Source organism: Entelurus aequoreus, linkage group LG27, assembly GCF_033978785.1.
Source record: "Entelurus aequoreus isolate RoL-2023_Sb linkage group LG27, RoL_Eaeq_v1.1, whole genome shotgun sequence".
NCBI lineage: Eukaryota > Metazoa > Chordata > Actinopteri > Syngnathiformes > Syngnathidae > Entelurus > Entelurus aequoreus.
In genome coordinates this window covers 38,467,526-38,482,698 of record NC_084757.1, presented here as the reverse complement: position 1 = coordinate 38,482,698, position 15,173 = coordinate 38,467,526, and positions in this window count along the sequence as shown.

Genomic DNA, 15,173 nt, shown 5'->3' with positions numbered 1-15,173 from the left:
CTGTAATGTTACTTCTGAAATAAAGTTTATTAAAAAAAAACATCGCATAGCAGTCGCCCTCCTATGACGTCATCAACACTCTTGAGACATGTCTCAACAAAAATTCAATCTGTTACATTTATGACTATTAAATCATGAATAATTCTTAGTAAATGATGATTAGTCGACGGACACGTTGTCAATACCGACTCCAACTGAAGTCATTTAAGATGTTTACTGTAAAAGGAGACAAACATTAATAAAAGAATGTCAATATGACTTCAACGCTGGGCTGACCATACGTCCTCTTTTCCCCGGACATGTCCTCTTTTGCGGGACTGTCCGTGGTGGCCGGGCGGGGTTTCTTAAATGCCTCAAATGTCCGGCATTTTGAGTTAGGGTATTTTCAATGTACGTCCAGGGTTAAGAAGGGCTTAAACAAAACAAACTGTGAAGGTGTGCGCACGCAGAAACATTGGTGAGGGAGGGGCAGAGACAGAGAGCGAGAGAGCTAGTGAGTGGAGAGACAGACATGAAAACAAGAAATGCCGAAACGTAAATGCAACTTCACGGATGAGTTGCGGAAAAAGTATTTGTGTTTTGGTCCTGGCCATGACACATGGGAAGCAGAATGCACTGTGTGCCAAGCAGGAACAAATGTATCTGTAGCAAATAAAGATCTACAAGCCCATATCCACACTACAAAGCACAAAACAGCTGTGCAGGGCGAGAGCTCGTCTGCTGTTTTTTGTTTACATTTAATTAAATTCTTTTGAGGCATTATTTATGTTTACATTATATACAAGAGGTTATTTGGAATATTTCTACCTCTGCGCTTTTTTCCAAAACTGTGACTGTTACAGAATATAAGTGTGACTTATTTTGTTATACTGTCAAGCAGTGTTGGCGTTAATGCACTTTTTGTGTCTTTTTAACGCATTGAAATCAGAAAGGACGCAGATTTTGATTTTTGATTTTTTTTTTTTACCATTTGCAGCCCACAGCTAATTTTTACAGGCCCACGGCGCATTCTAAAAATACTATTAAAATAAACAAAAACATAACAAAAGTGAAATAAAAAAGCTTAAAGGTTAAATGTAATTTAGAAAAAGTTGCAATGTTGACTAATAAAACAAAGCTGTTTTTTTTCCTTTCAAACGGTCATTGCTCAAAACATAATATTGAATCAAAATCAATGTTATTATGAATGCATCAAATATTCCACTTTGAAAAATATTTTTGGTGAAAGATTTTGCATAATTTGTGTTTGCCATAAAAAACATAGTTTTGTTGACAAAAAAGGGCGGAAAACAAACAAACCAAAAAACAACATAAAAAAACAAAAACATTTTGAAATGAGGGATAGATGTGAAGTTGATGTAGACTCCAGAGATTTAAATATAAAACGTATGTATGCCCTGGCACACCATTATCATCATTCTTGACCCAAGCAAAACACTTTTTACACTTTTATACTGAAATAAATACACCTACAACTTATTCAATAAAAACATAGAAAAAACTAGCAGCAGCCGTAAAGTTTAGATCCATGAAGGAAAGAAGAAAGTGAATAACTGAATACATTTACATATGCATACACATTTGTTTTCTTTTGTATTATTTTTTTAAATGAATGAAGTAACGTTTATGACAACCTTTTTCCAAAACACAATATAGAATGTGAGATATAACAGGATAATGTAGAACACAATATAGAATGTGAGATATAACAGGATAATGCAGAACACAATATAGAATGTGAGATATAACAGGATAATGCATACATTTGTCCTTTGTTTTCAAAACGCTTACAAAAAAGTGGGACCCCAAAAATGTACTGTGGGACCCCATTTTTATGACTTGATGGGGTCCCTGGGACCCCATTTTGAAAATTCCTAGCACCAACACTGCTCTCAACAGAGGAGAAAAAATGCTTTATTTAAATAAATATATTATTTATAAAGCAAGTTGGAGTATCATTGGCAAATTGTCACCTAGTCCCGGCCTTGGCACGCATATGTGTGTCCTCTTTTGGGGATTTCACAGCCTATTCAACGCAACACTAAATAACTTCAATGCAACAGTAAATAACTTCAATGCAACAGTAAATAACTTCAATGCAACACTTTAAATAAGTTCAATGTAACACTAAATAACTTATATGCGGCATCCCAACATGATAGCAAGGCATTAAAACAAAGGCGCTAGCTCGATGCTAACTGACATGGAATTGTCCATAGACATGCTACTGGTTAGCATTGTCCATTTTATATGGCCATTTCAAAAGCTTCAAAGAGGCCAATTAACTGCACAACTAAGATGTACATCACAATCACAACTAAGATGTACATAACAAACAAAGAGCTGATGTGTAACACACGTTTTACTTACCGGGAAACACTTTGCAGGGCTCAACACAGCAAGAGATTGATCTTTTTAAAAGGAAGTGAAAAATGACTTCCGGACTACGGCAAGTCTGTTAGGACAAACATGTTTGTGCACCATGATTATTAAACAACTTCTGGTCCACTGAACACATTCTCATGAAAAATACTTTTATCTGTTATTTTAAAGTATAATCATCTTAAAATACTTCAATCAGTCAACTTTGTTTTGGTCAGAGAGGAGAAATCCTCTGACCTTTGACCCAAATTAATCCTGATAAACAATCTTGAATCGACAAATGAGACGTAATCTATCATTTGTCACATTTTCAGTAAATGATGTAAATCACAATTTATTGATAAGCATCGATTCATGTGCACTTTATAGACTCCTTGAATTGTTTTAATTTTTTATTGTGTTACAGATTGAGTACAGGAAGTGAAGGATTGTGTAAGAACTAGCTATGGAAGTGTGCAGGAGTGAACACTTTCTACTCCATGTTTACATGCCATACTGGAAATATTATGCTGCTTTTTACTGTAAATAGAAAACAAATGTTTTTACTAGAACAATTGGCAGCTCTGTTGCCAGAATGTTATCATAAAAATATGATGGTTTTACAGCATATTACTGTAAATAGAAAATAAAAATAAATAAATAAATATTTTACTAGAAGATGTTGCCAGAATTTGATCATAAAAATATGATGGTTTTACAGCATATTACTGTAAATAGAAAATACAAATAAAAAAATAAATGTTTTTACTAGATGTTGCCAGAATTTTATCATAAAAATATGATGGTTTTACAGCATATTACTGTAAATAGAAAAAAATAAATAAATAAATGTTTTTACTACAAATGTAGAAGATGTTTCCAGAATTTTATCATAAAAATACGATGGTTTTAGAGCATATTACTGTAAATAGAAAACAAATAAAAAATAAATGTTTTTACTAGAAGATGTTGCCAGAATTGTATCATAAAAATACGATGATTTTACAGCATATTACTGTAAATAGAAAATAAAAATAAATGTTTTTACTAGAAGATGTTGCCAGAATTTTATCATAAAAATATGATGGTTTTACAGCATATTACTGTAAATAGAAAATAAAAATAAAAAAATAAATGTTTTTACTAGAAGATGTTGCCAGAATGTTATCATAAAAATATGATGGTTTTACAGCATATTACTGTAAATAGAAAAAAAATAAAAAATAAATGTTTTTACTACAAACGTAGAAGATGTTTCCAGAATTGTATCATAAAAATATGATGGTTTTACAGCATATTACTGTAAATAGAAAATAAAAATAAAAAAATAAATGTTTTTACTAGATGTTGCCAGAATTTTATCATAAAAATATGATGGTTTTACAGCATATTACTGTAAATAGAAAAAAAATAAAAAATAAATGTTTTTACTACAAACGTAGAAGATGTTTCCAGAATTTTATCATAAAAATACGATGGTTTTAGAGCATATTACTGTAAATAGAAAACAAATAAAAAATAAATGTTTTTACTAGAAGATGTTGCCAGAATTGTATCATAAAAATACGATGGTTTTACAGCATATTACTGTAAATAGAAAACAAACAAAAAATAAATGTTTTTACTAGAAGATGTTGCCAGAATTGTATCATAAAAATATGATGGTTTTACAGCATATTTCTGTAAATAGAAAAAAAGAAAAAAGAAAACTTTTTATAGAAGATGTTGCCAGAATTTTATTATAAAAATACACAGCATAATACTGCGAACTGTGAATTACCACCGTTTTTTTACAGTAAAATTCTGGTGACATAATTTGTTTTTTTTGTACCATAACATCTAAGGTTGTTTTCACGGTGATTTACTGTAAGTGGGAAAACACTACCACAGTTTGGATTTTTTTACAGTAAAATTCTGGTACAGAGCTTTTTTTACTGTAAAATCTACAGTTGTTGTTTTTACGGCGTATTAACTGTGAATGCAAAAATTATACCACAGTTGGTTGTTTTGTTTTTTTTAAATGGTAAAATTTTGGCGACTGAGCAGACATTCTTTTTCCGTAAGGTTGTTGTTTTTAACGGTGTATTACTGTGAATGCAAAAACCGCACCACAGGGTTTGTTTTTTTACCGTAAAATTCTGGAGCCTTTTTTGACCGTAAATTCTAAGGTTGTTATTTTTATGGTAATTTACTGCAAATGCAAAAAGGGTACCGCACGTTTTTTACAGTTATATTCTTTCGACTGAGCTGCCAGTTTTTTACTGTAAGATCTAAGGTTGTTGTTTTAAGGATTATTTACTGTAAATGCAAAAACCGTACCACAGTTGTTTTTACAGTAAATAAATGAATACATGTTTACAGTTAGATGGACATAACACATATTTATAGTAAGCATCCATTTGAATTAGACACAAATATATTATAATATAATAAAAGTTGCCATCTGAGATAATATTGAAGTTTAGTAAAGTTGTACAAATTTATGCAGGCCATGTTTTTTCTTTAAAAGTGGAAAGAACATTTAGTAAGAAAAGGTCACGTACTTTATTGACAAATATTATTTCCAGACTTTTGCGGGCCCTTTAAATTGATGTGACGGGCCATATAAAACGATGTGGCGGACCATATAAAAGGAAGTGGCGGGCATGGCAGGCCATGTAAAATTACGTGACGGGCCATATAAAATGATGTGGCGCACCAAGTCAAATGATGTGGCGGGCCATATAAAATGAAGTGACGGACCAAGTAAAATGAAGTGGTGGGCGTGGTGGGCCAAGTAAAATGAAGTGATGGGCGTGGCGGGCCAAATAAAATGAAGTGGCGGGCCAAATAAAATGACATAGCGGGCCATATAAAATGATGTGGCGCACCAAGTCAAATGATGTGGCAGGCCATATAAAATGAAGTGACGGACCAAGTAAAATGAAGTGGTGGGCGTGGTGGGCCAAGTAAAATGAAGTGATGGGCGTGGCGGGCCAAATAAAATGAAGTGGCGGGCCAAATAAAATGACATAGCGGGCCATATAAAATGATGTGGCGGACCTTATAAAATGAAGTGGCGGGCGTGACAGGACATATAAAATGATCTGGCGGGCGTGACGGGCCATGTAAAAAAATCTTATGGGCCATGTAAAATGAAGTGGCGGTCCATATAAAATGATGTTACGGGCCATATAAAATGCTGTGGTAGGCCATATAAAATGATGTTATGGGCCATATAAGATGCTGTGGTAGGCCATTTAAAACGATGTTATGGGCCATACAGAATTATGTGACGGGCCATTTAAAATGATGTGGCAGGTCATATAAAATGATGTGACGGTCCATATAAAAGTATGTTATGGGCCATACAAAATGATGTGGCGGGCAATGTAAAAAGGTGTTATGGGCCATATAAAATGATGTGGCGGGCCATGTAAAATGATGTAATGGGCCATGTAAAATGATGTGACGGTCCATATAAAATGATGTGATGGTCCATATAAAATGATGTGGCGGGCCATATAAAATGATGTGGCAGGTTATATAAAATGATGTGACGGGCCCTAAAAAATAAGGTTATGGGCCATATAAAATGATGTTATGGGCCATTTAAAAATGAAGTGGTGGGCCATGTAAAATGATGTGATGGTCCATATAAAATGATGTTATGGGCCTTATAAAATGTTGTGGCGGGCCATATAAAATGATGCTATGGGCCATATAAAATGATGTGACGGGCCATTTAAATGATGTGGTAGGTCCATATAAAATGATGTTATGTCCCATATAAAATGAAACGACGGTCCATATAAAATGATGTTATGGTCCATATAAAATTATGTGGCAGGTTATATAAAATGATGTTATGGGCCATTTAAAATGATGTTATGGGCCATATAAAATGATGTGACGGTCCATATAAAATGATGTTATTGGCCATATAAAATGATGTGGTAGGTCATGTAAAATGATGTGGCGGGCCATATAAAATGATGTTGCAGGTCATATAAAACAAAGTTGCGGGCCATATAAAATGATGTGACGGTCCATATAATATGATGTTATGGGCCATTTTAAATGATGTGGCAGGTCATATAAAATGATGTGACGGTCCATATAAAATTATGTTATTGGCCATATAAAATTATGTGGTAGGTCATATAAAATTATGTGGTAGGTCATATAAAATGATGTAGCGGGCCATATAAAATGATGTGGCGGGCCATATAAAATGATGTGGCGGGCCATATAAAATGATGTGGCGGGCCATATAAAATGATGTTATGTGCCATATAAAATGATGTTATGGGCCATATAAAATGATGTGACAGGCCATATAAAATGATGTGGCGGTCCATATAAAATGATGTGCCAGGTTATATTAATTGATGTTATGGTCCATATAAAATGAAGGGGCAGGCCATATAGAATGATGTGGCAGGTTATATAAAATGATGTGACGGGCCCTATAAAATGATGTTATGGGCCATACAAAATGATGTTATGGGCCATACAAAATGATGTTATGGGCCATATAAAATTATGTTATGGGCCATATAAAATGATGTGGTAGGTCATATAAAATAATGTGGCGGGCCATATAAAATGATGTGGCGGTCCATATAAAATGATGTGGCAGGTTATATTAATTGATGTTATGGTCCATATAAAATGATGTTATGGGCCATATAAAATTATGTGGCAGGCAATATAAAATTATGTTATGGGCCATTTAAAATGATGTTATGGGCCATATAAAATTATGTGGCAGGCAATATAAAATTATGTTATGGGCCATTTAAAATGATGTTATGGGCCATGTAAAATGATGTTATGGGCCATATAAAATGATGTTATGGGCCATGTAAAATGATGTGGCAGGTTATATTAATTGATGTTATGGTCCATATAAAATGATGTTATGGGCCATATAAAATCATGTTATGGGCCATATAAAATGATGTTATGGGCCATGTAAAATTATGTGGCAGGCAATATAAAATTATGTTATGGGCCATATAAAATGATGTTATGGGCCATGTAAAATCATGTTATGGGCCATTTAAAATGATGTTATGGGCCATTTAAAATGATGTTATGGGCCATGTAAAATGATGTTATGGGCCATGTAAAATGATGTGGCAGGTTATATTAATTGATGTTATGGTCCATATAAAATGATGTTATGGGCCATATAAAATCATGTTATGGGCCATATAAAATGATGTTATGGGCCATGTAAAATTATGTGGCAGGCAATATAAAATTATGTTATGGGCCATATAAAATGATGTTATGGGCCATGTAAAATCATGTTATGGGCCATTTAAAATGATGTTATGGGCCATTTAAAATGATGTTATGGGCCATGTAAAATGATGTTATGGGCCATGTAAAATGATGTGGCAGGTTATATTAATTGATGTTATGGTCCATATAAAATGATGTTATGGGCCATATAAAATCATGTTATGGGCCATATAAAATGATGTTATGGGCCATATAAAATCATGTTATGGGCCATATAAAATGATGTTATGGGCCATGTAAAATTATGTGGCAGGCAATATAAAATTATGTTATGGGCCATATAAAATGATGTTATGGGCCATGTAAAATCATGTTATGGGCCATGTAAAATGACGTGGCAGGTTATATTAATTGATGTTATGGTCCATATAAAATGATGTGGCCTGCGAGCCGTGGGTTTGCCACAGTGTTTAATTGTCCCTAATTAACTAACCAAAGGGACTCCTGCAAGCTGTTGTCAAGCATATTGTTGAACAGCAAAGCTGATTGGAAATGAATAGGATGCTTGCAGTGGCAAGAAAAGCAAAAGAAGTGTTTAGTGCAGCATCTTTCTTTCCTTCCTTCCTTCCTTCATTGCGGCCTGCAGCACTGAGGCCTTCTTCTTATTATTATTATTTGCTGACTTGTGATGCGTTTAAGCGCCTTTGAAGGCAATCTTTGGGGAGTTTGGAACGTAAGCGCTCCCTCTCTCTCTCTCGCCCTGAGATCTTCTTCTTCTTCTTCTTCTCCTCTTCAGACAAAAACTTTCTTGTTAATTAGCGTCGCACCTGAAGGCAGCGTTTTCCACGCCTTCATATTCTTAAAGACGCCGCTTCCTCCTCCTCTGTTTTCTTCTCATCCAAAGCTGCCCTCGGCTTTTTACACATGCAAATTTAGGCCGAGCATCCTCCCGTCCCATTAGTGGCCCCGGCTGGGCCCCGGCTGGGCCCTCGGAGCCGCCCGCCATCTTCCCCCGGAGGCGCTCCGGACCCTCGTTAGCGCTCATCATCCGGCTCCCCTTCAAAGTCACCCCCACAGTGTCCACAACGGCGCTAAGAGAAGAAGAATACAGACAGGAAGTCACGTCACACTACCAAAATAAAAGTATTTTCACTCCAATGCTGAAAAGCCAAAGTCCAACTGAGATGCTAACAGGTAGCACGCTCGCCAGGTAGCATCAGGTAAGAAAATATCCAACTTATACCTGTGCTAACCAAAACTAGCATGCTAACAGGTAGCACGCATCAAGTACCGATATATATATATATATATATATATATATATATATATATATATATATATATATATATATATATATATATATATATATATATATATATATATGTATATATATATATATATATATATATATGTATATATATATATATATATTTAAACAAGCTCTAACGTGCTGACCGATGTTAGCATGTTAAGAGTTAGCATGTGTCAAGTACCAAAATATATAATATGTACATACCTACAAAAACAGTTCAACAAGCTCAAACGGGCTAACCAATATTAGCATGCTAAGAGTTAGCATGTGTCAAGTACCAAACGATATATATATCTACAAAAAATAGCTCTAAGATGTTAACAAATGTTAGCATGTTAAGAGTTAGCAAGTGTCACCTACCAAAATATATATACCTACAAAAAAAGCTCTAACATGTTTGTCAATGTTAGCATGCTAAGAGTTAGCATGTGTCGCCTACAAAAATAAATATACCTACAAAAAAGCTCTAAGTTATTAACCAATGTTAGCATGCTAAGAGTTAGCATGTGTCGCCTACAAAAAAGCTCTAAGATGTTAACCAATGTTAGCATGCTAAGAGTTAGCATGTGTCACCTATTAAAATATATGTACCTACAAAAATAGCTCTAACATGTTTGTTAGCATGCTAAGAGTTAGCATGGGTTAGGGTTAGGGTAACCCTACAAAAATAAATATACCTACAAAAAAAGCTTTAACATGCTAACCAATGTTAGCATGCTAATAGTTAGCAATTGTCAAGTACACAAATATACGACACTGAGGTGTATACCTACACATATATTTAAACAAGACATAATGTGTTAACCAATACTATAACATGCTAACAGTTAGCACGCATACCAAAAAAAATATATATATATATATAAATAAATATATATATATTTAAACAAGCTCTAACGTGTTGACCAATGTTAGCATGTTAAGAGTTAGCATGTGTCAAGTACCAAAATATATAATATGTACATACCTACAAAAAAAGTTAAACAAGCTCAAACGGGCTAACCAACATTAGCATGCTAAGAGTTAGCATGTGTCAAGTACCAAAATATATATACACCTACAAAAAAAGCACTAACATGCTAACCCATGTTAGCATGCTAATGTTTAGCAATTGTCAAGTACAAAAATATACGACTCTGAGGTGTATACCTACAAAAATAGTGAAACAAGACATAACGTGCAAACCAATACTAGCATGCTAACAGTTATCGTGCATCAAGTACCAAAATATAACTGAGGTGTTTGTCTACAAGAATAAACAAGTTTTCATGTGCTAACCAATGTTAGCATGCTAAGAGTTAACATGCATCAAGTAACAAAATATGACTTCTGGGTATTTACCTACAAAAATAGCTGAACGATTGCTAATGTGCTAACTAATGTTAGCATGTTAACATTATAAATGTGTATAGCGCCAAAATATGTGTATAAATGTGTATAAAAGTGTATAAATGTGTATACATGTGTATAAAAGTGTATAAGTGTGTATACATGCGTATACAAGGGTATACATGTGTATAAATGTGTATACATGTGTATAAATGTGTATAAATGTGTATACATGTGTATAAATGTGTATACATGTGTATAAATGTGTAAAAATGTGTATACATGTTTATACATGTGTATAAATGTGTGTAAAGGTGTATACATGTGTATAAATGTGTATACATGTGTAAAAAGGTGTATACATGTGTATTAATGTGTATACATGTGTATAAATGTGTATAAATGTGTATACACGTGTATAAATGTGTATATAAATTAAATGATAAATGGGTTATACTTGTATAGCGCTTTTCTACCTTCAAGGTACTCAAAGCGTATACATGTGTATAAAGGTGTATACATGTGTATAAATGTGTATAAAAGTGTATAAGTGTGTATACATGTGTATAAATGTGTATACATCTGTAAAAATGTGTATACATGTGTATAAAAGTGTATAAGTGTGTATACATGTGTATAAATGTGTATACATGTGTAAAAATGTGTATACATGTGTATACATGTGTAAAAATGTGTATACATGTGTATAAAAGTGTATAAATGTGTATACATGTGTAAAAATGTGTATACATGTGTAAAAATGTGTATACATGTGTATACATGTGTATACATGTGTAAAAATGTGTATACATGTGTATAAATGTGTATAAATGTGTATACATGTGTAAAAATGTGTATACATGTGTATAAATGTGTATCCATGTGTAAAAATGTGTATACATGTGTATAAATGTGTATACATGTGTATAAAAGTGTATAAATGTATATACATGTGTAAAAACGTGTATACATGTGTATACATGTGTAAAAATGTGTATACATGTGTATAAATGTGTATACATGTGTATACATGTGTAAAAATGTGTATACATGTGTATAAATGTGTATACATGTGTATAAATGTGTATACATGTGTATAAATGTGTATACATGTGTAAACATTTGTATACATGTGTATAAATGTGTATACATGTGTAAAAATGTGTATACATGTGTATAAATGTGTATACACATGTATGCCCCCTCCTCCACACACACAGACACACAAAAGCGGATGTTAGTTGCAGAAATATGCAAAGCCTCGTCAGCTGGGAACCTCAACAGGAAGTCATTCTTATAATTAGTGACATGCAGTATTAGTACTACTTATTAGTACACACAAACATGCAGTATTAGTACCACTTATTAGTACACACAAACATGCAGTATTAGTACCACTTATTAGTACACACAAACATGCAGTATTAGTACCACTTATTAGTACACACAAACATGCAGTATTAGTACTACTTATTAGTACACACAAACATGCAGTATTAGTAACACCAATACAGTAATACAGTAGTAGTACAGTAGTAGTATACAGTAATATAGTAGTAGTATACAGTAATATATTAGTAGTACATTAGTAGTAGACAGTAATATAGTAGTTGTGCAGTAGTAGTAGTACAGTAGTAGTATACAGTAATACAGTAGTAGTACAGTAGTAGTATACAGTAATATAGTAGTAGTACAGTAGTAGTATACAGTAATACAGTAGTAGTATACAGTAATACAGTAGTAGTAGTACAGTAGTAGTATACAGTAATATAGTAGTAGTACAGTAGTAGTATACAGTAATACAGTAGTAGTATACAGTAATATAGTAGTAGTACAGTAGTATACAGTAATATAGTAGTAGTAGTACAGTAGTAGTATACAGTAATACAGTAGTAGTATACAGTAATATAGTAGTAGTAGTACAGTAGTAGTATACAGTAACACAATAGTAGTACAGTAGTAGTATGCAGTAACACAATAGTAGTACGGTAGTACATACTCTTACTTTGGTAATAGTGTATGGTACATACTCTTACTTTGGTAATAGTGTCTGGTACATACTCTTACTTTGGTAATATAGTCTGGTACATACTCTTACTTTGGTAATAGTGTCTGGTACATACACTTACTTTGGTAATAGTGTCTGGTACATGCTCTTACTTTGGTAATATTGGCTAGTACATGCTCTTACTTTGGTAATAGTGTCTGGCACATGCTCTTACTTTGGTAATAGTGTCTGGTACATACTCTTACTTTGGTAATATAGTCTGGTACATACTCTTACTTTGGTAATAGTGTCTGGTACATACTCTTACTTTGGTCATATCGTCTCGTACATGCTCTTACTTTGGTAATAGTGTCTGGTACATGCTCTTACTTTGGTAATAGTGTCTGGTACATACTCTTACTTTGGTCATATCGTCTCGTACATGCTCTTACTTTGGTAATAGTGTCTGGTACATGCTCTTACTTTGGTAATAGTGTCTGGTACATACTCTTACTTTGGTCATATCGTCTCGTACATGCTCTTACTTTGGTAATATAGTCTGGTACATACTCTTACTTTGGTAATAGTGTCTGGTACATGCTCTTACTTTGGTAATAGTGTCTGGTACATGCTCTTACTTTGGTAATATAGTCTGGTAATATACTTTGGTAATATTGGCTAGTACTAAGGCTGCAGCTAACGATTATTTTTCTATCGATTAATCTATAGATTATTTTTTCGATTAATCGGTTAATCTATAGATTATTTTTTCGATTAATCTATAGATTATTTTTTCCTTTTGCCGATTATTTTTTTATTCAAAATGAAGATGAAAAAATAAATGTAGGCCCGTTTTTTCAAAAGGCATGGCTTTTATTTACAAAAAAAAAGAAGTATGGCCACTCAGTCAACATTGACAACAACATGACTAAATATTCTGTAACAATGTAAACATTTAAAACTTTTAACATTTAACAAAATTAAAAGTAGCTTATTTGCTTTTTAATGTGCAAATATAAAAGTCAACATCCAGTGCAAATCTTAATATTCTGCAATAGTATAAGCATTTCAAAAGTAAAAGTATTGCTTATTTTGCTTTAAAATGTGCAAAAATAAAGATAAACATCCAATACAAAAAAGTGCAAAATGAAATATTCTGTAACAACAGTGTAAACATTTCAACAAAAGTGAAAGTATTGCTTATTTGCTAAAATGTGCAAAAATAAAGATAAACATCCAATACAAAAAAGTGCCAATCTAAATATTCGGGAGCACTGTAAACATTAAATATTGCTTTTAAAATGTGCAAAATAAACATCCAGTCCAACACAGTACACAATAACCAATTCTACTCATTCCAGTGAGTGTCTAACAGTTGTAATGAAGAAAGGTTAGCATGTCTACATGCTCTGGTTCTTTTCTTGTTTACAATATTCCCAGCAGCTGAAAATAGGCGCTCAGAAGGGGTCGATGTGGCTGGAACTGAGAGCTAATTAGCCTTCACCTCAAGCCAGGACTGCGAGTGAGCTGAGCTGCAGTTTATATTTCTAGAAGGTCAACGGGCTCATAGTGATGTTACTAGTAGTTGACTGGGAGGTGTTTATTATCATTTGGGGAGAGTCCGCTGCCTGATGCTCACCTGCTAAACACCTATCTACTCGACGCTGAAGCGCTGACTACATGAGCGCTGAATACGCACTGCTGATTGGCTGATAATGCTTCGTGTGTACCAATCAGATGGTTGTGTGGGTGGGACAATGCTGCGTGTGTACCAATCAGATGGTTGTGTGGGTGGGACAATGCTGCGTGTGTACCAATCAGATGGTTGTGTGGGTGGGACAATGCTGCGTGTGTACCAATCAGATGGTTGTGTGGGTGGGACAATGCTGCGTGCTGAGACAGAGGCAGACGGAGCAAAGCAGCTTGTTAAGACTTTAGCTTAGAAACTCGTTCTGTACACCCCCGTACCGAACCGAAAGCCCCGTACCGAAACGGTTCAATACAAAACACGTACCGTTACACCCCTAGCAGATACAAATGGCACATTCATGTTTTTGTGTAATGATGACAACGTATGCTCGCGCGGACGATTGACTAGTTGATGGTTTTCTTTTCAAATGTTGGTTCATAGCCGTTGTGCTGCTATGATAGGCCATTTCCGCTCGACACAGTGTGCATACAACAACATTATTAGGCCGTTTATTGAAATACTCCCACACTTTTGGCATGCTTTTCCCCCCTCGCTCGCACCGTCTTCTTTGATCGTCTGCTTTGCGCTTCGCCATGACGGTAGTGTGACGTCATTATGCGACGCGTCGACGCACAAAAACGGCGTCGACGTATTTACGTAACCGATGACGTCGACTACGTCGACGCGTCGTTTCAGCCTTAGCTAGTACATACTCTTACTTTGGTAATATAGTCTGGTACATAAACATGAGTTGACCTCTGACCCCTGCATGGAGACTGGACAGTACATCATTGACCTCTGACCCTGCATCTTTGCTAATTAGCCTAGCATGCATGTGCCAGGGGGAGGGGGGGCTGTAGTTATTGCGGGCCCTCAGGGGCCCTGCTGGGAGGTGAGAGCACCCAGACCTGGTCCAGTGGACCTTCATGGTCCTTGTGAAGGGTCCAGTTAGGCTGTGGGCGGGGCATCATCATCATCATCATCATCATCATTACCATCAAAGGGTGAGTGATGTTGGCATGAGTCGTGCTGCCCCCCCCATGCCCCCCCATGCCCCCGCCTCCTGTGCCCGCGTGGATGTTGATGTCAATGATGTCAGTCACATGCTCCATGGCGGTCAAAGTCTCGGGTGGTGGGCCTGCAGCACCAAGGTCACGACCTTTCATGTTGTGCTGCTGACTGCCTGGTCGGGTCTGGATGATGTTCTGGGGGGGGGGGGGGGGGGGGGGAATACAGTCGTCATGTGACTGATTGATGCTGGA